The 26,438-nt window shown below is 39.1% G+C and overlaps 1 protein-coding gene and 1 pseudogene across 24 annotated transcripts in view; both read right to left on the bottom strand.

Annotated features, from left to right (window-relative positions):
- DLG2 (discs large MAGUK scaffold protein 2) overlaps positions 1–26,438 on the bottom strand; it is a 2,166,350-nt gene that overhangs the window by 223,707 nt on the left and 1,916,205 nt on the right. Inside the window, exon 1 of one of the 23 annotated variants that reach the window (XM_009187035.4) lies at positions 2,288–6,529. The exons of 21 other annotated variants lie outside the window; for them this stretch is intronic. The gene's annotated coding sequence lies outside the window, so the exon portion shown is untranslated. Of the gene's footprint in view, positions 1–2,287; positions 6,530–26,438 lie in introns of those variants that run through there. One more of the 23 variants, XM_003910490.5, reaches the window with a different exon arrangement.
- On the bottom strand, positions 8,142–13,555 carry LOC108582187 (annotated as a pseudogene). The gene has a single exon (XR_001895392.3). The product of XR_001895392.3 is annotated as a cellular retinoic acid-binding protein 2 pseudogene (transcript).

Genomic DNA, 26,438 nt, shown 5'->3' with positions numbered 1-26,438 from the left:
TTCCATTTACACCTTGCTGAGCCAGGTCTTTGAACAGCACTTTTAAACCTGTCCTTTTTGCCACCTTCCCTACACTCTCAAAGGAAATTATATGTATCACGTAGGCAAAATTAACATTTGCCTCTTTAGCTTTTAATCCTGGTTTGAGAGACATGGTTTTGTGTGTATGTGCCCTGTAAGAGGGTTCTTGTCACAGTTTATATTTGTCTTGCTGTAAATTTAATTGGGGATAACTCATATTAAATTTTCTTTTGTTGCTATAAATAGAGTTTATCATGGGTTGGTGGAGAAAATGGAAAAACCACTGCCAAATGAGAAGAAGTTCAGTTTTTGAGACTGGTACATAGGTTTATTTTTCCATAAAACCACACTGAATCAAAACCCAGATACTGCTGTAAAATAAACCATGGAGTCTGGCATGTAATTTTTAAAAATTTAATGCACAGTACAGCTCAAAGGTACTTTACAACAAATACAACTACATTATTCTTGGCATTAAGATACATTAACACTTTTAGGACCCTTCAGCTGTGTGACCTAAGCTTTACAAAATGTCATGGGCTGGCTGGAGCATCAAACACAGATGTTCATTTGTATCTGTGACGATTTGCTGAATTTCCTATCTTAATCATTATTGCTCTATCCATAAGCTTTGAGCCAAACATAAGACATTTTACAGACCCCTTGTGGGGCAGCCGCTTGTGGATTAGAAACCAAGTCTCAGGTTACACACCCCTAAGTGCCAACCACAATACATCACTCCTCTGCTCTTTAAGCAGAACTTATTCAGAGAAATGGAAAATATGGAAAAGCTATTTATGGACAAAAGAAGCATGTACAAAAAAAGTGTTCCTGAAAAAATATATATTCCATATTCTAAATCTGCCAAGTTTTTGGTATATTCAGAAAGTATACTAAGAAAGGAGAAATAACTTCATTGGAAGTGTGCTGGTGCCGATAACCAAAATATTTATGCAAAAAATAAAGCAAAGAGTAAGCTAAGTCTTTGGTGAAAAAAATGTATACTTTTTTTTCAAAGAGATGCTAAAATGAGTTGCTTTCTTTGAGGTTAAAGAGGACATTTGTTAAATCTACAGATTCTACATGTAAAGAGAAATTACAATAGTGTGCAGGTAAACACTTTGGACAAACAGTTATGGGTTTAGAAGACAGTAGCTACTTGCCAGTGAAATAAAGCGAATGTCAACAAGCCAGACACACTTGAAACATTTGAAAAAATGTCCTTGTTACTCCTCTCCATATATAATATGCCATATGACACCACAGTTAAATCTGCTATTGCAAAAAAAGTACGTCAAGCTGTTGGTTTCCATGAGATTTGGACAGAGGCAAAACAACACAGCAGAGAGTCTAAGAAGGTACAGCGTTCACTTCTCTTTCCTTCTGAAGAGGAAATGACTTCCTATAGTTAGCTGACCAGGAGTTAGTACACATCCTGCCTGAAGCTAGGACCTGGAGCAAGGACCCGCAGCACACCCAGATGAGACAGAAATGCAGCTTCAGGTAAATGTTAATGGTGACAATGAAACTAGAGAAAATAGCCAGCCACAAGTCATGCAAATACAGCAGTCATGCCTTCTGCATTTGTCCGTCCTGCGGGTACATCGTACAGCTCTTTCCATAACGATCTAGTCTTTTCTTTCACTCCCTCTCCCACATCATCAACAGGCATGCCAAATGCAAATCCCACTGGATTCTGATCCCATCCCGGCAAAACGCAGGACTACCACCATACTGAGTTTCACAATAATCGCCACAATGCCAATTATTCACAGCCCCTCAGTTCTGTTCACACAAAAGATTGCAATTTGAATCTTGCCTTGCACAGGTTCAGCTCGGTTGGAGCTGGTTACCAGGCAAACGGTCTGTTTTAAGATTTGCCGATTGCTGAGGAGAGTGAATTAGGGGGGTGGGGATGGACAAACCACCCTGTACATACCTCCTTTTGGCAGCTAAGAAAAACAATTTCGTGACAAAGAGACTTGTTCTTTTCAAAGCTCACCCAACAAATGAAACTGATAGAATGAAACCTGAGAAACTTTAGCAACCAAAGAAAGCAGCCTTCCAAGGATCAAGGTGAATAATTGATTCATCGGGTTTTCTTTCATCTTTTAAGCTATTTTGCTCGTTAAAAGGAAATTGTGGAATTTGTCAGGAGCCCAAGCACTGACACACACTTCTGACAGCAAGTGCATATTCCAAACTACGGGTAGGTTTGCCAAGCTTATTCAACAACAACGATTAGCTGCAAAGCCAGGGAACTTACCGAGCACAAAATTATTGGAACAAAGCAGGGAGGAGGCAGGAGGCACCAAAGGCAGCTTCTCCGTCTCCTTGGTGCCAGGTTCTCCTGTCTGCTGTCCGGTTCACACTTGCCTTTATAACTAAGACTCCGACAGAACTCACTAGCGGAACCTGATGAATTATAAAACAGCCCCTCCTAGATTCTCATATTTTACATCACAGGGGGTGACCATGCAGCATTCTCGCTCACTGGGTACATATATTTCCTTGTAACTCATCCTGATAAATATATCAGCCTTAGAAGCAGTGACAGTAATTGGTGTTTGGGATGTACCACTATTAACCAATAAGATGCTTTCCCACCATCAGTACTGCACCCCCATCCTCTGCTTGTGTTCCCCTACACCTTGTTAAGGTGGATCCACCCAACTCAGTGAGGGGTAGGCAAAGACAACAAAATGTGGAAAAAGCCCCTGCACCAATGCACATACAGCAAGGCGTATTACTCAGGGTTAATGCTCATAATAGTAAGGATCAACTCCTATATTTGCATAGCCTGTCACAGTCTACCAAATACTTTCACTCTCACTGCCTCTCTCAGTGACTAAAGAAGGTATCAGGAGTGCTACAGTACAGATGAGCACCAGAGATCAGAGAGGCTAAGTGACTTTGTTTGGTATTCACTGAATTTAGGGAATACAAGGAGTCCTAGAGATTAGGGAGTCCAACCTCCTTACTGTGCAGATAAGGAACCCCTGGCAAGAAAGATAAAGTGACTTGCCCAGGTCACACAAAGTGTGATTTGAGCTTGAACCCAAACCCAGGTCTTCTGATGGCAAAGTACAGTGCCTTTCTATTCTACCATGCTGCCTCTGGAGCACGAAAGCCCAGCAAATGAGAAGACTGGAAATCATAAACAGTACTGTTGACCAAAAATCATTAATGGGCTGGCTTCATGGGGAGCAGTGCCTGAGCTTTTTGTTTCCTCCCTGAAAAGGTCAGTATAACCTTTTTAGGTTCATTGAATAACAGCACTGGAAAACATGTTTTGGATAATAATAGCTAATAACTATTGAACACATTTTAGGTGCCATGTAGTATTCTAAATGCTTAGCGTGTATTGACTCACTTAATCTTCAAAATGTCCCTGTGAGGTAAGTACTATCATGAGCAACGTATCTCAGAAAGAAGCTGAGATTCAGGGAGGTTAACTAATCCACGCAGGATCATACATCTGTTAAGTGGCAGAGCTCTAATGGACTCCAGGCAACTTAGTTTCACAGCCCAGACTCATATATTATCTGGCCCCAAGCAGTGTTTTACACTAAACTGCTAGAGGCAGATGAACAATGAGAGCAGATTGATTTAATATGGCCTTTAGTAGAAAGGATAAAAAGATAATAAGTTTTGGAATTCAACAGAATTGTGTTTAACTGTCTTTGCCACTAATTTACTATAACATGGATTGTTTTATCTGTAAAATGGGTATATTAAAACCTACATCACAAGACTAAATGGAGAATATCAAGAAAATAATGCAATGCCTAGTTTATAGTATGTACCCCCAAATGGTTCTCATTCCTACCGTATTTCCTTTGACAAAATGAATTTCTGCCACACCTTCTCCCTAAACTACCTTTTAAGATGTGAATTTTACTGTGCTAAGGAGTCTTCTAACCTGCCAGCCAGTGAAGGGGGAAAAGTCCTAAAGAGACCTAACATCTCTCTACCAGAGATGGGCTTTCTATCAGAGAATGAAGGGCCCAGGGCTCTGTGCTGGGCTGCCGGCCCAGCTCGCTAGCTTCTCTCTGCTTTACTTCCACCATTACTCAAATAAACTCGTCAGCCCAAGAAAGCAAATTTACAACATGTCTGCTATCCACTGTGAGACCATCTTGGCTTCTCTTACCCTTTTCAAACAAGCTCCCACCACAAAACCCATAAAAACAATGAACTTTTGCATGTAACCATACACTTACAGCCACTAAGTCACAGTGTGCCAAGCAGGAAGACAGGTATTTCTGTCTTGAACGTTCCACTGCTAACTCCTACTGTAAGTCATTATAGCCTAGTATTCGGCCACTGGTGAGGTCTCTATCAGATGAGCTCCTCCCTATCAGAAACTGCTATCTTCAAGGTATGCAGTCAGCATTCCTTGAGAGACATCAGAAGTAACCCTCTGTGAGACAAGGCGATGCTGTCATGTTGCAGGATATGCAGGTTTAGACATGAGAGATTTTCTTAGCTCCATGTTTCCAGAAAATAACTCTGTGGCCAACTTAATTTGCTCACATACAGTCTGTTCTCTCCTTGTTTAGTTTTTCCTCTGAGCATCTTACTAGAGGGTCTGGAATATGCATGGATGAGATGCCTTCTTTCCTGACCATACTTAATAGTAGGTACTATAGGAGCAGAGGTAAGAAATATAATTGGAGCTAAGGGATGGAGGAAGACACGTTCTTCTAAACTGGTAAGAAAAGCCAGATGTAAACAAAGAACAAGTGATAACTACTGCTACAAGATCAATGGTTACTTCCTGTACATCTAAAGTGGGTTATCCACATATTATCTGAAATGGCTTGGTCTAGTCTCCAAGTCTTCTCTGTGCCTTCCACCTACATTTACCCCCCAAAATACCCTCAGGAGCCATTTCTTCCCTGTCCAGTTCCCCCTGCTACCTGGCTATTCCACCATCATTCCATGAAAAATTAATATATATGAGTCATTATAACTCTTATATTGCAGCATTTCTCTACTCCCCTGTCACAGATAATCATAATTTTATACACATTCTTTCATAATTACCACCTCAACCAACAATTACTCTCAGACATAATGAACTATGTAGAGTCTTGAAGCTATACCAATATTTTGCTTAAATTAGTGATGGTGCTAATATTTATTGAACACTTATTATGAGCTGACAATATACAAAACTTTACGCACATTTCTCATTTAACCTTGACAACAACTTTTTGAAATGGTCTGTACTATTATCTCTACTGTATAGGTGAGGACTCTGACTAGAAAGGTTAGGTGACTTACTAACAGATGGCACAGTAGGAATAATAGCTGAGGTCTAAGACTATAGCACCTGTTCTCTTAACTATCACATCCACTGCTTCTAAGCATTTGTGGCAACAGATAACATAAAACACTAGTGTCTGTTTTCACTTCCTCACATCCCATTCTCTCCTTTACTGACTTCAATCAGGCTTCCCAGTAAAATTGTTCTTATCAAGGTAAATGAAAACATTGTCACTCACAAAATCAATATCCAGTGCACAGTCTTCAGTTTATTCAACCTCTCCCAGCATTTGGCAGAATCAATTACAATTTCCCTGAATTAATCATTGTCTCTGTTTGGTTTCCAAGACCCCCGTGGTTTTTCTCCTACCTCACTAATCTATCCTTCTAAGTCTCCTTTGCTAGGCCCTTCTCTGCTTTCTGATATTCTAAATTTGAGTGTCCCCAAGTTCGTCATTAGACTTCTTTTTTATACTCACTCCCAAGGCTAGCAGTCCAGTATCAAGACTCAAATGCCATCTGTAGATCAAAGGCTACCACATGTAGATCTCCAGTCTCAATCTGTGCTCTATGCTCCAGACTCTTACATCCAGCTGCATACCACATCTAAGCATCGCTACTTGATTGTTTAATAATAGGCTTCTCATATTTAAAATGCTCAAAACTAAACTCTTGGTTTCCTCTCCTGAATCTGCTCTACTCCCAGTATGCATCATTTAAATAAACGGCACAATCATTGACCTAGTTGCTCTGGCCAAAAATCTGGTAGTCATTCTTGACTCTGCTTTTTAACTTACACCCTATGCCTTATTCATCATCAAATCCTGTCAATTCTGTCTTCAAAATGTACCCTCAGTCTTTTTTTCATCTCCACCCTCAAATCCCTAATCTATACCACTATCATTTCTCACATGGATTTCTGAAACCACTTCTACACTGGTTTCTTTGGTTCCATTCTTGCCTTGCTGCCACCCTTCCTCCACAAAGCAGCCAGCCATGTTTTTAAAACAAAATTCAGACACCAACACTCCTTGCTCAGCTCCCTTCAGCAGCTCCCCTTTCACTTGGAATTTGCTCCTTTCACTGCAACCAGTATTCCATCTGCTCAAGTGTCTCCTTGGAGGAGAAGATTTCTTTGACATCCTATATAGAACAGCATCCTCTATTCCTCCATTTATCTCTCCCTCTTATTAGACTTCTAAAAAATTTATAGCACTTATCTCTGCTTAAACATTATATACTAAATATTATATATTAAATATATATATGAAATATGGTATATTTATTTGTTAATTTCTTTATTTTTGCTCCTCTCCCCAACTAGAATGTAAGCTCCATGAGGCCAGGTTCCTTGTCTTTTTTGTCCTTGGTTGAATCTCCAGCACCAGAACAGGGCTTGCCAAATAATATGTACACATTAAATGAATGTTATATGTAATACGTGTTTATTAAATGAATGTATTTGAAGTCTTATCTTCACTACTTCTTGGTCCTATATCCTTATACAAATTTCTTACTGTCCCTATATTATAAATTTCTCAATTATAAATTTTTTTAAAAAACAAACAACCCTCTCTTATTTTTCTTTCTGATGTTTTATTGGTACTTTCTAATATATTCAGCCTATCCTCAATTCCAGAGGTTGGTCAATGTTATGGGTGGAAATGTGTCACCCCAAAATTCATGTGTTGAAGTCCTTGCCCCCAGTACCTCAGAATGTGACCTTATTTGGAAATAGAATTGTTGCAGATGATATTACTTAAGATGAGGTCACACTAGAATATGGTGGGACACTACTTCAATCTAGTTCAATATGGCTGATGTCCTCATAAAAAGGAAATTTGAGCACAGAGGTGCACACAGGGAGAATGTCTTGTGGAGATGGGAGTTATGCTGCCACAAACCAAGAAACTACCAGAAGACAGAGAAGAGTCCTAGACCAGATATTTCCCTAGTGCCTTTGCAGGAAGAATGGCCGAAATAACACCTTGATTTCAGACTTCTGGTCTCCAGAATGTTGAAACAATACATTTCTCTTGTTCTAAGCCACCCAGTTTACGGTACTTTGTTACAGCAGCCTTGGGAAATGAATATAAATGAATGTAGTCAGTCAGATATTATCCTCATTTAGTACATGAGGAAATCGCAGCTGAAAAAAGTTGAGTAACCTGCCTCAGGTTTCACAGCTAGAAACTGGTAGGGCTGAGCTTTAATCCCAGATCTGTATGGCTTCAAAGTCTATGCACAGTGGCGGTGGTTCTTAGACACTGGTCCCTGGCTCTTGTTGGTCCAGAGCAGAATGAGAAAAGTAAGTAGGATGCAGTGAGTTTTCATCGAGCTAAAATGGCCTTCTTTTATTATAGAATTATTGCCTTCCTGCTATTTATTTTTTCTTCCTATTGTTTTGGTATTGTTCTTTTTACTTCTGAAACGGTGGTGAGAATAAATAGTAGTTGGATTTTTTTTCATAAATTTTTGTTTTGTTTTTTAATGTCTTGCATTTTATTGACAACATAAAAAGGTGGCAATTCTGTGGCCTATAGAAGTTTGTTCTGAAATGTTTCTGGTTTATGAAACATAAAAGTCTGAAAACAAATGTTCCAATGCTGTCCCCTTTATGAAACAAGTCCTCAGCCTGGGCAACTCTGTGAGGCCCCATCTATACTAAAACAAACAAACAAACAGGAAATATCAGCTGGTCATGATGGCATACATCTGAAGTCCCAGCTACTCAGCAGGTTGAGGGAGGAGGATCACTTGACCCTAGGAGAGCCACACTGACACTGCAGCGAGGTATGATCACGTCACTGCACTTGTGTTGCCTGGATGACAGAGCAAGGCCCTGTCTCAAAAAAAAAAAAAAAAAAAAAAAGGAAGCTCTTCACAAACAGTGACACACTTGGTAGAGAGAAGAAGCTTTGCTCTCAATCAATTGTAGAGGTCCCTGCTCATAAACAGTGTCCGTGTTAATGGTCACAATCTCAATTAATTACCATGAAATTAATCTGATATAATCCCATGCAACGAATTTGTTTGAATTTAACAATATTCATTACTTCAGAAATTTCCTTAGTCTTGTCCCCTTCCTTTTTAGGATAGATTTCCTAGTTTTCAGTAAAATTCTCGAGTTGCTTTTGACTTGATCCATTTTCTTTTGGGTTCAGGATTTGTGGGCTTATACAAATGTCTGAGGATTAAATAAGATCACTTCTGTTAAGTATCTAGAACACCATAAAAGCTTTCAGTAAATGCTAGTTCCCTTCAAAGAAAGAAGTAGATTTATGCATCCAGAAGGGAAACGACTTTAGGACTAAAGGAGATTTACAGCAACTGGATGACTTTGTAAGATGGGCCAGTCTGGAGAGTGTTAATAAACTTCACCCTCTTGTTGAACATTCAGTGATCCATGACAGTTTATAGAAATTGTGGCAGTCTATTTTTATGAATTCATGTTCAAGAGTATGTGTGCATACATATAAACATAAGTATATATAGAAATTAATATATATTGATGTCATATACATCATTAATATAAATTTGATTGGTATGAGTGTGTGTACCTTCTTCAATTTCTGAGAAAACTCAGAAGGACAAAGCGTTCATACATATAAGAGTTTGCCTTCTTTGTGTATCCATTATCTGATCCCCTATAATCTAATTTGGGGACCACCAATTAGTCTTATCCTGAGAAACCTTAGTTAAGACCATTTCAATCTATCCCTTTGCCAAAGTTATCTCAGACTTCAAATCAGTAAAGAAGAGATTCCCTCAGTCTGTGAGTACATATGGAGGGCCTACGATGTCCCAGGCACTACATTATTGAATGTATGCCTACATTATATGTATGCCAGAAGAACAATGTAATCAAGGTCATATTCTCCCTCTCCTTAGGCTCTCAGTCCAGGGAGTAATAAATTTAATAGATAATAGCTAACTACACAGTTGCATAGCATATATTTTTAAAAACATTTTAATAAAATTAACAAATAAATATTCTAAACTGTATAGGCTACAGGGACAAAGTGTAGAAGCCAGAGGGCCAGTCTTTCCTGCTCAGGCCCTCAGGTCCCCTTTAGAGAGACCCTGCTTTGGCCCAGTTTGGGGCTAGGACTGCTGACTTGGGGAGGCAGGGAGTGAACCGGAATGGGTGATCTGGGCTCTTGCAAGCCATTCCTCTTTGTTGGTGTGTGGGAGGAGAGAAGAGGTCAAAGAAAGCAAGACCCTGTAAGAGGCATCCCAGTGACCCCTAGAAGTGACTGGGGTAAGGGGAGCACGATTCTAGAAGGGAGTGGGAGGGAGTGGGCAGTGAAGCAGGGCAGTGAGCCTGGCCAGTGGTGGGCTCCGGACGCTGTTCTACCCATACCCACTCACTCTCGGACGTAGACCCTGGTGCACACAACATCATCTGCCCTCATGGTCAGGATCAGCTCCCTATCATTGGTCAGTTCTCTGGTCCATGAGGTCTTGGGGCCCTCTCCCTTCAGGAGCTTCTGCTCACAGAATATTTTATTCTCACTCTCCCTTTTCACCAGGCTCTTACAGGGCCTCCCATCCATAGTCTGCTCCTCTAACTCCTCCCCAACCTTGAAGTTAATCTCTGTGGTGCACACGGTGGTGGAGGTTTTGATGTAGAAAGTGTCTCCCTCCTGTTTGATCTCCACTACTGGCTTGGACACTGCAGCCACAGCAGTCTTCCTCAGCATCACATTCACCCCCAGCACTTTGAGCAAATCCTTGAAGTTTTCTGATCGAATGATTTTCCAATTGCCAGAGAAGTTGGGCATGGTGGCGGCGTGGGTGACAGTCCCCTTAGACCTCTAGGCTGGAGCACTGGACACTGTCTTTTAGTCAAAAGAGACGTCGCCGTCGCTGGGTCGTGAGGTTCAGGAACCAAGACACGACCAGGGACGACCCCAAAGCTCTGCATAGTATATTTTTATAAGGACTTTCATTAAGGTGCTATAGAGGCTGAGAGGAATGGCATCTAATAACTCAGTCTGGGGACTGAGGTCATGAAGGCTTCTGGAAGGAGGGGATGAGCCTTAAGCTGGGTCTTAATGGATGAGTAGGAGATACCGAGATATCCAAACAACAAGTGCTCCAATCAGAGTAAGAAGCATATGCAAAGAGATGGTAGGGGGTTAACCACGGAACTCTGGAGGAGTGAAATTTTATCCATTTAGCACTTAATAACATAAGTACATGTGATGGAAAAAAGACTAACTTGAGAGTAGGAATACCAGAGACTAATCATTTTTTTTTTTAATGAACTTCTTCAATGCGATGAAGGCTAAAGTGGAAAATGTCATGCTGTATAGTTAGACTGTCCTGATTCATTCAAGCTGACCTTTACAAGTTGCTTAACTTCTCTGAATTAAACCTTGGTTCCTCATCTATAAAATGAGGATAATATTATCTGGTTCATACAGCTGTTGTGTTCTTATGAAATAAAAAAAATGTAAACTATCTTGTTTCTCACACAATGTACTTACATTAAATGTCAAAATAAGACACCAGACTAAATGTCAGTTCATGTCCTGAAAACACTTGTGTCATTGTAAATAAGAGCCTTCATCACTCATGCCAACTCTGGTTTCCCATTGGGATATATTTATCTGTTTACTTCCTAAACCAGTGGTTTCAAAACTTTGCTTGCTGACACCATCGTTTAAAATCATTTTGCGTACTCACCCATTATCTTAATATTTACATATTTATAAATTATTGTGTAACCATATTACTGTGGCACAGTGTGGCACACTATAAAACATATAACAAAACAGAAATTTAAAGGCTGTGATGAAAAATTAATAAAAAGAGAAGGTTTTGGCTACCACTGGGGTACGTATAATCACTTTGAAGAATACCAAGATCTCCTAGAGAGAAAAGACTTAGTGTCATTCATTTATGGAGCACCCAGAAGCACAGACCAAGTACTAAAGAAATATCTAGGAATTGAAGAAGCAACACCAGGACATTAGAAAAAACCCAAAAAACTCTGTGGCCTACTAGTGCCACTATCCGTCCAAACCAGTTTTTTAGTTTTTATTTTTAATATATATTTTAATTACAGTACAAGTTTAATGTAGTAGAAATGTTAAACAACCAAAACATAATGGCTTTCCCCCACAAAGGTCAGTGGCAAATACAGAGTTAATATTCATTATTTTTGAAAGAGCTAATTGTAATAATAACCATTTGCTGAACACTTATAAGGGGCAGGCACTACATTAATGCCTTTACAAGTACTTATTTGCTCTTTACAATAATCTGGACGCCATACTGCACCTCTGTAGAGGGTATCAAACATTTTGGTCCATGCTGTGGGTGGGGATGGGGGGTGTCTGCAAACCATGGCCTGTGGGCAAATCTGTTCCACCGTCCATTTTTATATAGTCTATAAGCTAAAAATGCTTTTCACATTTTCAGTTTGTTGAAAGAAAAATCGGAAAAGAAACTTTTATATGAAAATCACATGAAATTCAAATTTCATGAATTTCATGACCATAAATAGTTTTATTGAATCAGAGCCACATCCATTTATGTATTTATGTATTGTCTATGGCTGCTTTTGCACTACAATGGCAGAGTTGACTATTTCAGTAAAGATTGTATGACCTATAAAATATAAAATGCTTGGTATCTGGCCCCTGACAAAACAAGTTTGCTGGCCCCTTGTGTACATAATTGGAGTCTACTGGACATGTGCACGTTGCAGCTTGCGTGGCTATAAGTTATGGTTCCAGTAACAATCCTATCTGGAAATGTAGGTTCAGAGAGGTTGTCACTTGTCCATGCACTTAGGAAATGGCAGAATCAGAGGTTTTTAGGATAATTTTTTAAGGCTGAAATATGCACTTGATTTCACCTAGAGTTCAGGACTGTTTTCTCTTATGGTCTTTTCTGGCTATGTACCTTAACTAGTCACATGTAATATAACTTCCCCTCTGGCTCCACTGTCTTCTCTGTACTCTCCTATGTAGCTTTTAATATATTTATTGCTAAGGACAGGGTAGGGTGGGGAACAGGTCAATGGAACAAAAGTACAATTCATTCATTCACAATACTTTTCATTCTACCTCTTCAGGTCTCTCAAGTACACACTTGGCCCCTACGTATGAGGCTCTGCTGTCTCTGGCTGAGCTGAAAGTGATGAAAAGGACATGTGATGGAATGCTGGAAACCTCATTACTGGCTCTTTGCCTACAGAAACTCAGCCAGCTTATCTTCTTTCCCAAGGAACTTCAAACTTACACTGGCTCAGCTGGTTCTTTCTAGGTGCCTGTAACAAGTTGCTCTGCCCAGTGGAGATCAGAAGCCGATAGAAGATACTCTGCATATGCTTTTCTGTCCTGGAGAATATGTTCCCTTTATTCTCGTTCTCATTGTAGCAGATTCTCCCAGGGTCTTGGCCACTCCTGGGTTGTAATGTGGATACCGAAAAGTGCAAGTTACAATAATTTTTTCCTGGATGGTATCCAGAAGACCCAGACATGTGAACATAATTTCTGTGGCTGCCCAATTATAGCTATAACTTCACTTCTAAGCAAAGACAACTACACAGGCAGGACATGGACTATGTAAAGTTGTGAGAAGAGCTTTCATATATGTTAATCTCCTTTTGACTCCTCCCAGCAAACAGGAATTTGTTATTCCCATTTCATAGATTAAAGATGCTGGGACTCAAGAGGAACTAAGCAGTATATATTTTGTATATATCCAGTAAGTGGTAGATCTGAGCTTCAAACCTGAAGCTTTCTGACACCTGAGTACCTGTCATTTCAGTAAAGGAGCCTGTTATAAAGACGTCAGTTTGTTGCCATAATAGTCATTAAAAGATAAGCAAACAAACACGCCTTCCCTGCCACAAATCATGGCATGATTATTCTTTATAATTGGGATGCAGTATAGCACAATGGAGTTCAATGATGAGCAGGGCTTAAAGTTATTGGCAAATCATTTAAACAGCTTGATTCTCTGTAAATTTATCTGTAAAATGGAAGTAATAACATGCCTAACTTTTAGGATCATGGTAAAGGTTATATAAAAGAATGTAGGTCTTCTGTTTATATGAAATGCCTAGAATAGGCAAATCCATATGAATGGAAAATAGATTGATGGTGCCTAGGGCTGGAGGTAGGGGGTGGGAGGAAATGAGGAGTTGCTAATAGTTATGGGGTTTCTTTTGGAGATGATGAAAATGCTCTAAAATTGATTGTGGTGATGGTTGCACAACTCTGTGAATATACTAAAACCCACTGAATTGTATACTTTAAACAAGTGAATAATATGGTATATAAATTTTAAAATGATGTAGGTAAAGGGCTTAGCACAGTGCCTGGCACAAAATAAATGCTTTATAAATGTTAATTTTTGTCATTATTGTTTTGAGGCAGAGACTATCTGGTAAGCTAAACTCATTTCCTCTTCTCCCAGAGCACAAAACTAGACTCTACCCTAAAAATTAGGTGTGGCCATGTGTCTGAGTCCGGGCCAAGGGAATGTGAGTTCTGGCCAACGTAAGGGAACAAGCCTGGCCCATAAAAATATTCCTCTCACAAGCCTTCATGTTGTTTCCCTTCTACTAGCTTGATGCAATGAATCATTTGGCTTCAGAGTTACATGTTGAAGATGAAGGAGCCATAGTGTGGAAAAGCTAAAGTTCCTGAATCACTGACCAGGGGAGAATTGCCCATTAGCCAAGAAGACCAGCTTAAAGCTTTCTGAGAAAGTAAATACGCTTCTAATTGTTTAAACCTTTATTTACTTTGAGTTTTGATTATAACAGGTACTGGTATTATTATAATTAACATGTAATTGTTAGTTTTTACAGTACCAAATTGAGGAGAAGTGTCAGCCCTTGTCATATGCCTGAAATAAATTCACTGTAGATTGGCTGACCATGCTGGGTCTGGGGGCATGAGTGCACACAGGAAAAGTTGTCTGGTGAATTTGAGCATTATTTTAGTACTGTTGAATAGTCACTGGACAGTTTGAGTGTAGTATGCAGCTTCTAATTACCTTCCCCAACTTTGGGGAAGCAGAGTCCTTGTTTTGCCCTCCAGTCCCTTCAGGAAGGGCCAAATGAACAGCAGGTAACATGCAATCAAACCGTGCACAGTAGTAGGGTGTGGAAACGGCGAAGGCAGCCCTGTGCCTGCTGCTCCACCCTTCACTCCTGCCCTCCTTTGTGGAGGACACCGTACCCTGTCCTCTTCTCTTTTGATAAAAGGGAAAGTAATACAAATTAAAGATGTGACCCAATCACATTATTTTGTCCTTGCTTAGTGCTTTTTAAAGCAGTATCCTATACTCTAAATGTGGAAGGCAGAGACAGCTTTTAGCTCTCCGGGTGAATAATGCCAAAGTATTTGATTGCTATTGTCTCTCTTTCAGAGGGTTTGCTGTCAGAAGGAAAAGCTCTGAGTCATTCTTTAGAAAAGGTGAACAGAGGATATGTAACCACAAGCCAAAGGTGACAGATCGGAAAGGGACCAATCACTGGGAGCAGGGTTTCTCGGGTTTGTGAGCCCCTTCCTTGTGCAATTGTGTCAAATTGGGCCATAAACGCCTTCTGTATCTTTCTCACAGAGGAGTGCTGTAAAACCCAATGGGCATGTAAAGTGAAGTACAGGCAGATCTTATAAAAATAGCTATTGATTCCTGAGTGTTTACTGTGAAACCTTCTTACATAGCTTGTTTAATCTTCTTGACAAGTTTAATACATAAGTATTATTATTGGCCCCACTTAAGAGCTATTGAAACCGAGGCTCAGAGGTTAAGCAAAGCAGTGTCCCCAGGATGACACAGGTAGTAAACAACAGAGCTGGGACTCTAGGAATTGAGGGATGCCAAAAGACTACATTTCTCACCACCATGCCCTTCAAGGACTTCAAACAAACGAAAAGCATTAGCAAGGTAAATGGCTCTTCTGCTGGAGAATCTAGAATGTCCAAAGCCAAAATGTCTACCCTTGAATAGAAAGAACATCCTACAAGGCTGCCTGTGTTCAGCATATTAAATGCCCAAGAGAATAATGAAACAGATAAGAAAAGGGAAGAACAAAGGCCATTGTCCCAGGCCCTGGAGACTAGCCTGCCTGAACATGATTCATAGTCATTCATGGACTCAGACCTCACAGATTTTGAATATCAGATCATTGCAGATAGAAATGTGAACTTCCAGATAGCAACCATGTCTTCTTGCTGAAAATAGCTTCCCTCCCCCCAGCACAAAGTCATAAAGAAAGAAAAAAGAATCTTAATTTCCTTCTGCTTCCTGTTTGCCAGACTGTTCCTTTTTTCCTTCAACCTCACGGTCCCATTGTTTCTCTCATTTCTTCTTAGTATGCTCTATTTAAACCAGATGGAGCAGTAGCATTTTGAAGAGATTTTTGAACCCAAGGGACTCGCATCATAAATAAATAAACAAATGAACACTTCCGCAACTGGCAAATCAGGCAGGAATGGGTTTAACAACTGAGCTGGAAATGTAGCTGAAAATCTACTCCATGATGAAAGATCAGAATGTGGCACAAGTTCTCTTCACCAAATAGGTAACCACACTGACTTCTTTCAGTAAACTGGGGGCTAAAGAGAGAAGCAGTGGGGAGGCAGTGGCAAAGAGCTGCAGAAACACATTCAGTGGTCCCTGTCTACTTTGCATTAACAATATGCTGATACATTATCCCATGGTTGCTATGAAATATTTGTTCACCACCTATAAAAGTAAGGCATTTTCAAGTGCTGGTTTTCTTTAAATTAAGCCTCACATGGAATGATAGTTGAATTATGTAAGACCTAAAGGAAAGAGAATGTATTTAAAGAAAACCATAAGTTGAGTTAATTCACTGTGAAGGGTTATGGAAGCTATATTTATTCCAGAGAGTCAGCAGCAGTGTAATGGAGCATCTATTATATGCCTGACCTAGTGCCAGGTTCTGGGAATACAAACATGACTAGCCCAGCCCCTGCCCTTAAGATGTTCACAGAACTCCGAGGATTCACAAACTAAGTGAAAGCGAAAGACGTGTTACCACTATTAAGACAGTAGAAAATATATGAGATGCTTAGCAATCACCTCTAATGAGGGAGAAGGTATGTGTGGGGAGGGAAAGAGGATAGAGTTTGTGATTCAGTAAAAGAGTCCCAGCTGCAGTGGCTCACGCCTCTAATCTCAGCACTTTGGGATGCCGAGGTGGGTGGATCACCTGAGATCAGGAGTTCGAGACCTGTCTGACTAAGATGTTGAAACCCCGTCTCTACTAAAAATACCAAAATTAGCTGGGCATGGTGGTGGGTGCCTGTAATTCCAGCTACTTGAGAGGCTGAGGCAGGAGAATCACTTAAACCTTGGAGGTGGAGGTTGCAGTGAGCCGAGATGATGCCATTGCACTCCAGCCTGGGTGACAGAGTGAGACTCCGTCTCAAAAAAAAATAATAATAATAATAATCCCCTATCTGTCTACTTATAAGACCTAAGAAGCTATTAACCAAGGAGAAGAGGTTGATGGTCCGGGCAGAGAGCACACGAGGAATGGGGACAGGCTCCACTGTGGTGTGAAACAACCTGAAGGTTATGGTCACTGTAGACATTTGAACCCAGCTGGAAAACAGACTCTGAGGAGAGAAATAAGAGACAGGCCTGGGAGTCAGGGGGTGGATCATTCTCTGTCATGTGGTTCAGGGGACTCCATCCCATAGGCCATGGGAGCCTCTGTAAGACTTTAAACAGCAGAGTGAACATGATCTGATTTGCACTTTAGAAGATCACCTTGGCAACCATGTGGAGGATGGACTGGAGGTGTTGAGGCTGGGAGCATAGAGAACAGTTAGGAGGCAATGGCAGCAGTCCAGGTAGGAGGGATAGGGCCTGATCTTAGATGGCAGCAGTGGGGATGTAAAGAAAAGGAGGGAGAACTAATATTAGGAAGGAGAAAATCTGGGCTGGAGGTCATGAAATCTGGATTCTAGTCCTAGCTTTGGCACAATCTCTTAACGTGACCTTAGACAAGCTCTTTCTTTTCTGGACCCTGTTTCCTAACGTGGCATGTGAGAGGGGGACATTTGGTGGCTATACGAGAATGCACTTTATATATGTACTTGATTATTATTATTTACTCATTAGATAAGCCAGTCAGTCAGTCAGTCAGCAAAGGCACTCATTCCTTGAGTCACAGTTTTGGGCATCTTGATATGAAAAAGCAAAATGGTAGTACAAAAAAATCCAACCACGGGAATGAGGAGATTTGAAGTCCATAAGCATTTACTGATCATATATTAAGTACAAAATATACATCATAATATACTATAGATACGATAGAAATAGAAAAGACCAAGATGTGGTCTCTACCTTCTGAGAGGGAAATGAGGCAGCCTATGATTAATTCAATTCAACAAATATTGAGTAAGTACCTATGTGCAGAGTATTGTGTCTGTCATAGTAAGGAAAGAGAGAAATCGGACATGGTCCCTGACATGAAGGACTACGTAGCCATAAATGGAAGAAAAGTGATGTTGCTACTGGAGAGTTGCAAATCACTATGGGAGCCCAAAACAAAAGAGAATATGTACCAAGTCAAAAATCCATTTTTAATTTTTGCCATCCTAAACAGAAATATAATTTCCCTTTCTGTGGTTCAAGGCTGCTGAGAGTCACCTTCATGAAAGCAGATGAAAGAAGAGATCATTCACTTTACTCTAAACAAAGATTTTTCTATGGGTGAGGTCCTATACTAGGTGTTCAATGTAAGAACAAGAAGACATGCTCTTTACCGACAAAGAAACGAGTCAGTGTTTATAACATTTTGGATTGTAGGGAAGAGAAAGTAGAAGTTTGGTTCTACTTTTTCTACCCAACAATTCAAAGTGCCTTGAACAGTGCTTAGCATATGGTAGGTGCTCAATAAATGATCAACTGAAGTGAACAATATTAAATTTGCTACTTACAGAAAGAAAATGAAGTTGACTCTAAAATAACAAATACATGACATCTAATTATCCAAAGAATACACTAAGGAAAGAGTACTTTTATGTAACAAGTCACGAGTAATTAATCAAACCACAGGCCACTGGCTTGTTGTAATACTAATTCAAACAAGGTTTCTAAGCAGCAGGTCTCCACTCCCAAAGTCTTGGGAAGCAGATGGTACCTAATTTGCTTTAAGAGGCATTTGGTTGACCACACTTGGTTCTTTAAGCCAGAGTAAGTTCTTCAGTTTTTGGAACTCTCCTTAAGAGAAATCAACCTCCAACCCCTTATATATAACAAGCTGATCTGTTTCTAAACATGTAATCTAGAAAGATCAAACTTGGGAATGGTGTTGCTTAGAAAGAAAAATAATGTCTTTGGGGCATGACAGGGGGATTCTACTAGCAACCTGGCCAAGAAAATTTGCTGACTTGGCATATAAGGTATGTAAAGAGCTTGAAAAAAATTAAAGGTGCTAACAATGCAGGTGGGATTTAAAAAGAACACGCACCACATTGTGATATTTTTTCAAGAACAGAGAGGCCTAGAATATTGAGATACCAGCTGGTAAGAATTATGACATTTACTTTAAAATCTTTGGCCAGTAAGAAGTGATTCTAAAAGACTTGCAATAGGTTTAGCTCATGGACTCTGAACCTTGTTACAGGCCAACTTGATAAAACACAGTGATTTCACATAGGAGCTTTTGATTACAGACTGGCTTGATTGTCATCCAGTCTCTGCCACGTACTAGCTGCTACAAACTTGGATAAGTCATTGAGTCTCACTTAAGCATCAATGCCGTCTGTAAATGAAGACTATGATGCCTAATGTCACAGGGTTGTGATGGGGAGTACATGAGATAATAGAGGTAAACAGCTTAGTACAGTGCCTGGCATGTAACAAGTATGGTGACTATTACTATTATAATTATGTTTGCTGAAAGGGAAATGTTCATTCCAAAATTGGCTAAAAACCCTGTTTCAAACATTTCTGAGACTGAAATGAAATATATAGATGATAGGTTTGCAGAAATGGCAGTGGGTGTTTCATTTTCATATAATTATAATGTGCAGCAGAACAGAGCAGCATCTTATGCCAATCATGAATCTTTTCTCATAGTAAAAATATTTTGTGAGTGAACCTGAACTGTATGTACAATACTAAATATGTACTTCCACGTGACAGTTGGTAACATGGGTTTCTTCTGAATTCTATTTGATGACATAACATAGAGAAACCTAGCTTGGAACGACCTCAATGCAAATATCATCTCTGTCACTTAAAGACTGTAAGCTCCAGCAAAACAAAAACTTTCTGATCCTCAGTATACACATCTGTAAAACAGGGATAATAATTGTACTATAGTTTACATGATTTTGAAAGAATTTCATGAGATGATAATAATATCTTTAGTGAGTTTTTGCCATGTGCCAAGCTCTGAAAGCCTATCCTAAATTATCTTTTCCTCATCCTATGTTATCTCTTCCACATCCTATGTTACCTTCCAGAAGTGTGGTTGTAAAGTCAGGGTCTGCAGCTAAGAGTTCAGAACCAGCCAGGTGGGATCAGGTGATTAGAGAGGCAGAGGGCTGCCAAATGATAGCCAAAAATATCAGTAGCTTTTACTGCATTCTAGAGAGAGTTGTGTCTTTGACATGTTAGAAGTGGACTGCAGGTAGAAGTCCAGCAGGGGCAGGAAAAAAATAATTCTGAATATATGCAAACATCGGAAACTTTGGGATCTGTGATCCTGCCTTAGGTTTCCAAAGCTAATTACAAATAACTGCTTTCAAATGTCTATCTAGGGAAGACATCTAAAGGGCCCCAATAAAGGCAGATAGGAGCATAAGGATAGATGTCCCAAATACATCAAATGGGTAAAAAAAAGATGTAAAGAAGAAAACAAAGCACACCAACCTGCTCTGCTCCAAGTGAAAGTTATTTAGCTCTTGGAACTGGTTTCATCTTTAAAATTGAGGTAATAAAACTATGGCATAATTTACATTGGGCTACTCTGCACTTGCAAGAAAGAATGGAGAAACTTTCTATGTACTGATGATACATAAGGATCTCCAAGACACAGTATTAAGTAAAAAATAATAATAATGGCCGGGCGCGGTGGCTTATGCCTGTAATCCCAGCACTTTGGGAGGCTGAGGCGGGCAGATCTCGAGGTCAGGAAATTGAGACCATCCTGCCTAGCACGATGAAGTCCCGTGTCTACTAAAAATACAAAAAAAAAAAAAAAAAAAAAAAAAAAAAAAAAGCTGGGCATGGTGGCGGGCGCCTGTAGTCCCAGCTACTTGGGAGGCTGAGGCAGGAGAATGGAGTGAACCCGGGAGGTAGAGCCTGCAGTGAGTTGAGATTTTGCCACTGCACTCCAGCCTGGGTGACAGAGCGAGACTCTGTCTCAAAAAAAAAATAACAATATTTTTAAAAAATAATAATAATACAGAATACTGTTTATAGAATGCTGCTTTGGTATATAAGAATGGGGCTAAAAATTTATCTATCTATCTTTCCATGTATGTATGTGTGTATGCATGTATCTATCTGTCTTTCTATGTATGTATGTATGTATATATGTATCTATCTATCTGATTTATCTATCCCCCCACCACACAAGCACGTGCACACACACACACACAAATATAGTTTGCTGCATTTGCAAAGAAAACTCCAGAAAGACACAAAAACCTAAAAATAGTGATTAGCTTTGTGAGATGAATGAGGGCAGGAGAGGAACAAAACTTTTCAATAAATATCTTATACAAATTAAATGTTTAAATTAATTTAAATAATAAAATTAGGATAGCAATTGGTACATGCCTTATAAGGTTGTTTTGAGAAGTAAATAAAATAATGTATGAAAGAGCTTAACCATGGGGCTTGACACACAGTAAGTATTAACATACATCAGTGAAGATTATCCTCTCTTGAGAAAGAGTGGGAAGGAGCCCTTCCTTGGCCTTAACTTTCTGCTCAAGGGCCAAAGAGAGGTGGAGACAAGTTGTAGGAGGCTGGCTGCTGGGGCTCTCATTGAGACTTAAGGAGCAAAGAGGCTATGATGACCTTCTGGTATCTTCCTAGGTCATGCAGCACTATTACTAGATATTTGAGAGAAAAAGCCCACTTAGAAATAAAGACGGAGTCTTTTACTCAGGAACCTGAACACAGTGGATGAAAGACTACAAAAAAGTAGAGAATCAAAATCCAACACACACCAGATCGATCCATGACTCTGAGAGTTAGAAATGATTTAAAAACAAGAATGGCTTAGAACAAAATGAGAAAAGATGAACAGATGCCAATGAGAAGCTATTTTCTTTCACTGTGTTCCTAAAAAATTTCTTCAATGTCTTTAAATAATACATCTTGGGGGATTAATTGGAAATGCCACAATGGAATGAAAATAATAAAATAAAACTGTCTCTGAATAAAACCCTTTATATAGTCACAAAATTAATAATCTACATTTTTTTGCTCCATCTGCATTGAAAAGGAAAATTTAATAATCAGACACAAAAGGTAGGAAATTACAATGAATCACAAGTGTTCAGATATTGTAACCCAAACAATTGCTCTAGCAGTGCCTGCTTTACTTAGGGTTATGCTAAGTGGCTGACAAAATAAAGACTCTAATTCTTTCAGTTTCTTTAAAATTAAAACACAGCATTTGTAACATAGAAAAGCACCATTTTGGGTACTTGTTGGGGAAATAGCACACAACAGGATGTCTTGGCTTTGTTAGACACTTCTTTAAGTAGATTCTATAAAAGGAGCAAGCAGGCAGGAGTCTGGGAGATGGTGATGAGGCATCCCCTTTGGGTAGCTGCCATATTGTTAGTTATGGTGGTTAAAAATTCCAGCTCTGAAAGTAGAAAGATCTGAACACAAACTCTGTCACTCATTAGTTGAGTAACTTTGGCAAGTTACTTAACTTTGCTGAACTTCAATTTCCCATCAATAAAATTAGGATAAATATAATCCCTACCTTATAGGGATGTTATGAGGATCCAAAGAGATAATGTATTCAAGAACTTAAATATACCTTTCTTAGAACAGTGCTTGCAGCATAATAGGTATCAGTAAATATTAGCCCTGATCATTAACATCTATCTACTAATTCATTCATCCATCCATTAAACCATCATTTAGGGGCCACTTCAGGTCAATCTTTGGGTTAAAGAAAGGAAATCGAGGAAGAATAAGACATAGTCCTTGTACACAGAAAGCTCTCAGCTCAGTAAGGGAAGATGAACAAAGAAGACTATATGGAATTAGGGACGCTGTGAAAGAAGTCAATGTCAGTTATACTGGGACATACAAAGGAAGAGGTTGATGAGGAAGGGGTATCATAGAGAAGATGATACTTAATGAAAGGCTTGAAAAGGCTTGAAATTTGTGTATATACAAGGCATTCAGGACAAAACAACAGGAAGGGCACAGATACTGGGATAACCAATAGTGGTAGGGAAGGAAAAGAAGTCTAGTATGGCTGGGTCCCAGAGAACAAGTGAGCCAGCTTGATAGGTAAGCCTGGAGAGGCCTACGGGTCACATTACATAAGGCTGAGTATACAAGGAAGTTTCTGTAATTTGGTGTTTAACAAATCAACTTACTTAATTTGAAGTTGAGAGATAGTCAGCATTGCCCTGCCAGGGAAACATCCTGAGGCTATTCCACGTTATTATAGTAGAAAGATGATTTTATACTTTCTTTGTCAGCTGTATAAGATACCTACTGAAAGAATATCTTGCCTGATCTTGCCAGGGACTTACCCCCTTTGCAAACTCAGTGTTGGCTTGGGATCAGGATATCTCAGCAAATTCCCCTTAATGCTCACTTTCTTTTCCCCCCCTAACACATCTTCTCTTAAACAGGTAGTTCACTTCTGTACAAAAGGATTAACAGTGTCAGTACTGATTTAAAAAGTGCTTTTTAATGGGGTGTGGTGAAATGACTAGGATATAGACACCCACAGTTTCAAACATCTTCTGCTACTTAACAATGGTGTGAATTTGGACAATATTTTACCTTTATAAATCTCAATTTCCCGATCTACAAAAAGGTAGAATGTGACTTATCTCATGGGGTGTTGAGAGGAGCAAATGTGGTAATTAATGCTACGTATCTGCTATCAAGACTGACAAAGTTCTACAAATGGTAGCTGTCATTATTGCCCATGAAGGTAAAGTAGGTGATTTACATGGCAGCCTTGGGAGAAAGAAATGAGTCTGTTGGGAAAGAAGAAAGCCAGGTTTGTTTGGAGGCAGAGGAAGCTAGGGCACCTTGCACTGCTAAATTGTGCCATGTTCTGACTGGGGCTAGACCCAGAGAAAGCTCTAATTCCTGTGTGTTGATTGAAATTGCAGTTGAAGACACTGATCTCTCTCTCTCCCTGGTGCTCATGAAAATTCTTCCTAGCTAGCCTGAGCTTCATGGACAAATAAAGGCTAACCAAAGCACTTTCTTTTAAAAGTTTCAAGTTACTTAAGGTCTCTAGAGTTGGAACAGAAAGAGATGCTAATAGTGAAACTTGCTAAATACAGCAATTTTTCCGCAGTCCATACAAATTTTATTAGTTAAGGAGGTGATGGGAAGAAAGCAAATATACTCTATTGGTAAGGAATTGCAGTTCTTCCAAAAAGCGCTGTAAATGATAATATAATGATGCATCCATCCAGTCCCTAGTGGGGAAAATACATTATCCTCTATGGTACATCTGTGCTGTTCCAGCATTTCACAGACAAGATTGAACTCTCACATAGCCCCAGGAAAGCCACATGCTCTTGCCTTTTAACCCAGTGTCTTTAACTGGTTAAAGCCCATTTCCTCTGTAGCTCACAAATATGTTTACAATAAAAGTCACCTACAATGGAATATAAAGGGAATCTCTCTTAACATATCACACAGATTCTATAATCTGGATCCTGTAAACCCACTGATGAAAAAAACAGTGACAAAGAAACAAAATGGGACTTTATTAACCTAGGTTCTTGAATTGTAATGTTTAATGCCAAGCATTAATGGAATAGTACACATAAAAATTTCAACAAACGCCAGGGCTCGGTGGCTCATGCCTGTGATCCCAGCACCTTGGGAAGCTGAGGCTGGTGGATCACCTGAGGTCAGGAATTCGAGACCAGCCTGACCAACATGGAGAAACCCCATCTCTACTAAAAACACAACATTAGCTGGGTGTGGGGGTGCATGCCTGTAATCCCAGCTACTCATAAGGCTGAGACAGGAGAGTTGCTTGAACCAGTGAGGCGGAGGTTGCAGTGAGCCGAGATTGTGCCGTTGCACTCCAGCCTAGCTAACAAGAGTGAAACTCAGTCTCAAAAAAAAAAAAAAAAAAAAAAGAAAAAAACAAAAAACAAAAACAAAAACAAAAAAATTACAACAAAAACAAAAGTTTTCTTTACATTTCAAATAATTCTTTTCCATGCCAATTATCTTGAAAAGTTTTGGTTTTTAGATGTGAGCTCTGAAAGATCATATAAATAACTCATAACAAACTAACCTAATACTCATCATAACAGTAGCAAAAAATCTGAAACAACCTAAAAGTTTAATAATGGCAAATAGGCTAAGTCAATAGCGTCACATCCCTATTACGGAAACTTAGATCTCTTTTAAAACTTACTTTTACAAAAGAAAAAAAAAGTATCGACATGAAGAAGTGCCCACAAAACATTGTTAAAGGAAAGAGGAGGTATCAACTACCGTAACTACCATATACAATACAATTACAATTTTATAGGATGCTGAAAATAAATGGCAAGGACCTACAACAAAATCAATAGTTATTTTTTATTGTCCTATTTATTTTTTATAATTTTAAAAAATCCCAATAAAATATTCTTTTAAGATATTTAACTTTCTAAGCAAAAGCTTGGTAGGCTGTGGAAGTATAAAAAAAGAATGCATCTGAAAACATGAAAAACTTTGTCTGCATGAAAAACGTATGTAACGTCTTTTAGATGACATTATTAAATGCTTATACTATAATGTAACTAAAATGAACCAGGGTAGTAAGTTGTACATATAATATAACCTCCCTTATGTATTTCATAAACAGAAATGGAACTAAAATGAGATAAAAAGGGAAACCAGTGGTTGCTTCTGGATAGTAGAAATTATTGCTTAGTCCTTCTATTTTTTTTTAAACATGCTTCTGTATTTTGCAGTTTCAACAATAAACACGTAATACCATTATAATTGAAAAAAAAGTTTTTGTTTTTCCCTTCTTTTTTTTTTTTTTTTTTTTTTTTTAAAGAGAGATAATTTGACTGGGCGATGTGGCTCACGCCTGTAATCTTAGCACTTTGGGAGGCCGAGGCAGGTGGATTATCTGATTTTGAGACCAGCCTGGCCAACATGGTGAAACCCCATCTCTACCAAAAAATACAAAAAAAAAAAAAAAAAAAAAAAAATTGCAGGGCATGGTGGCACAGGCCTGTAATTCAGCTGCTTGGGAGGCTGAGGCAGGAGAATCGCTTGAACCCAGAAGGCGGAGGTGGCAGTGAGCCGAGATCATGCCACTGTACTCCAGCCTGGGCAACAGAGTAAGACTCCATCTCAAAAATAAAATAAAATAAAATAAAATATTAAAAAGATATAGATATAACTCAGCAGGACAAAAACTGAATATAACCTTAAAGTCACTGAAATACTAAGTGATTCGGTCTAAACTTCTGGGTATTATGCTCACTACCTGGGTGACAGAATCATTTGTATTCTAAACCTCAGCATCACGCAACATACCCATGTAACAAAGTTGCACAAATGTGCCTCTTGAATCTAAAATAAAAGTTGAAATTATAAAAATCAATAAATGCATTAATGAATTTACTGAAAAAATAAAGCATAGACATGAACAGGAACGTGACATACCTAACTTGTACTTGCCCTTTGTACTTTCTGAATGCAGGGTGGAACTAGCTGCAGCTTTGTTTCCTCTGCATATTTTCACTTATTTAAAGAGTTCTAAACTTCTTTTCTCCAGGCTAAATCTTCAATGCAAAAAAATTATTTTGGAATTAAGACATGTGATTGCCTAAAAATCAACTTGTATGTTATTACCAAGTAAACATTTATGCTCTGGAATCCCCAAAGAAGTATCTTTTCTGAATATTTGAACTGTCCATATAGCTGAAGATTAAGACTTC

The sequence above is a fragment of the Papio anubis genome, chromosome 12, assembly GCF_008728515.1.
Source record: "Papio anubis isolate 15944 chromosome 12, Panubis1.0, whole genome shotgun sequence".
NCBI lineage: Eukaryota > Metazoa > Chordata > Mammalia > Primates > Cercopithecidae > Papio > Papio anubis.
The sequence above is the reverse complement of the archived record's forward strand: the minus strand, read 5'-3'. Positions and strand labels throughout refer to the sequence as shown.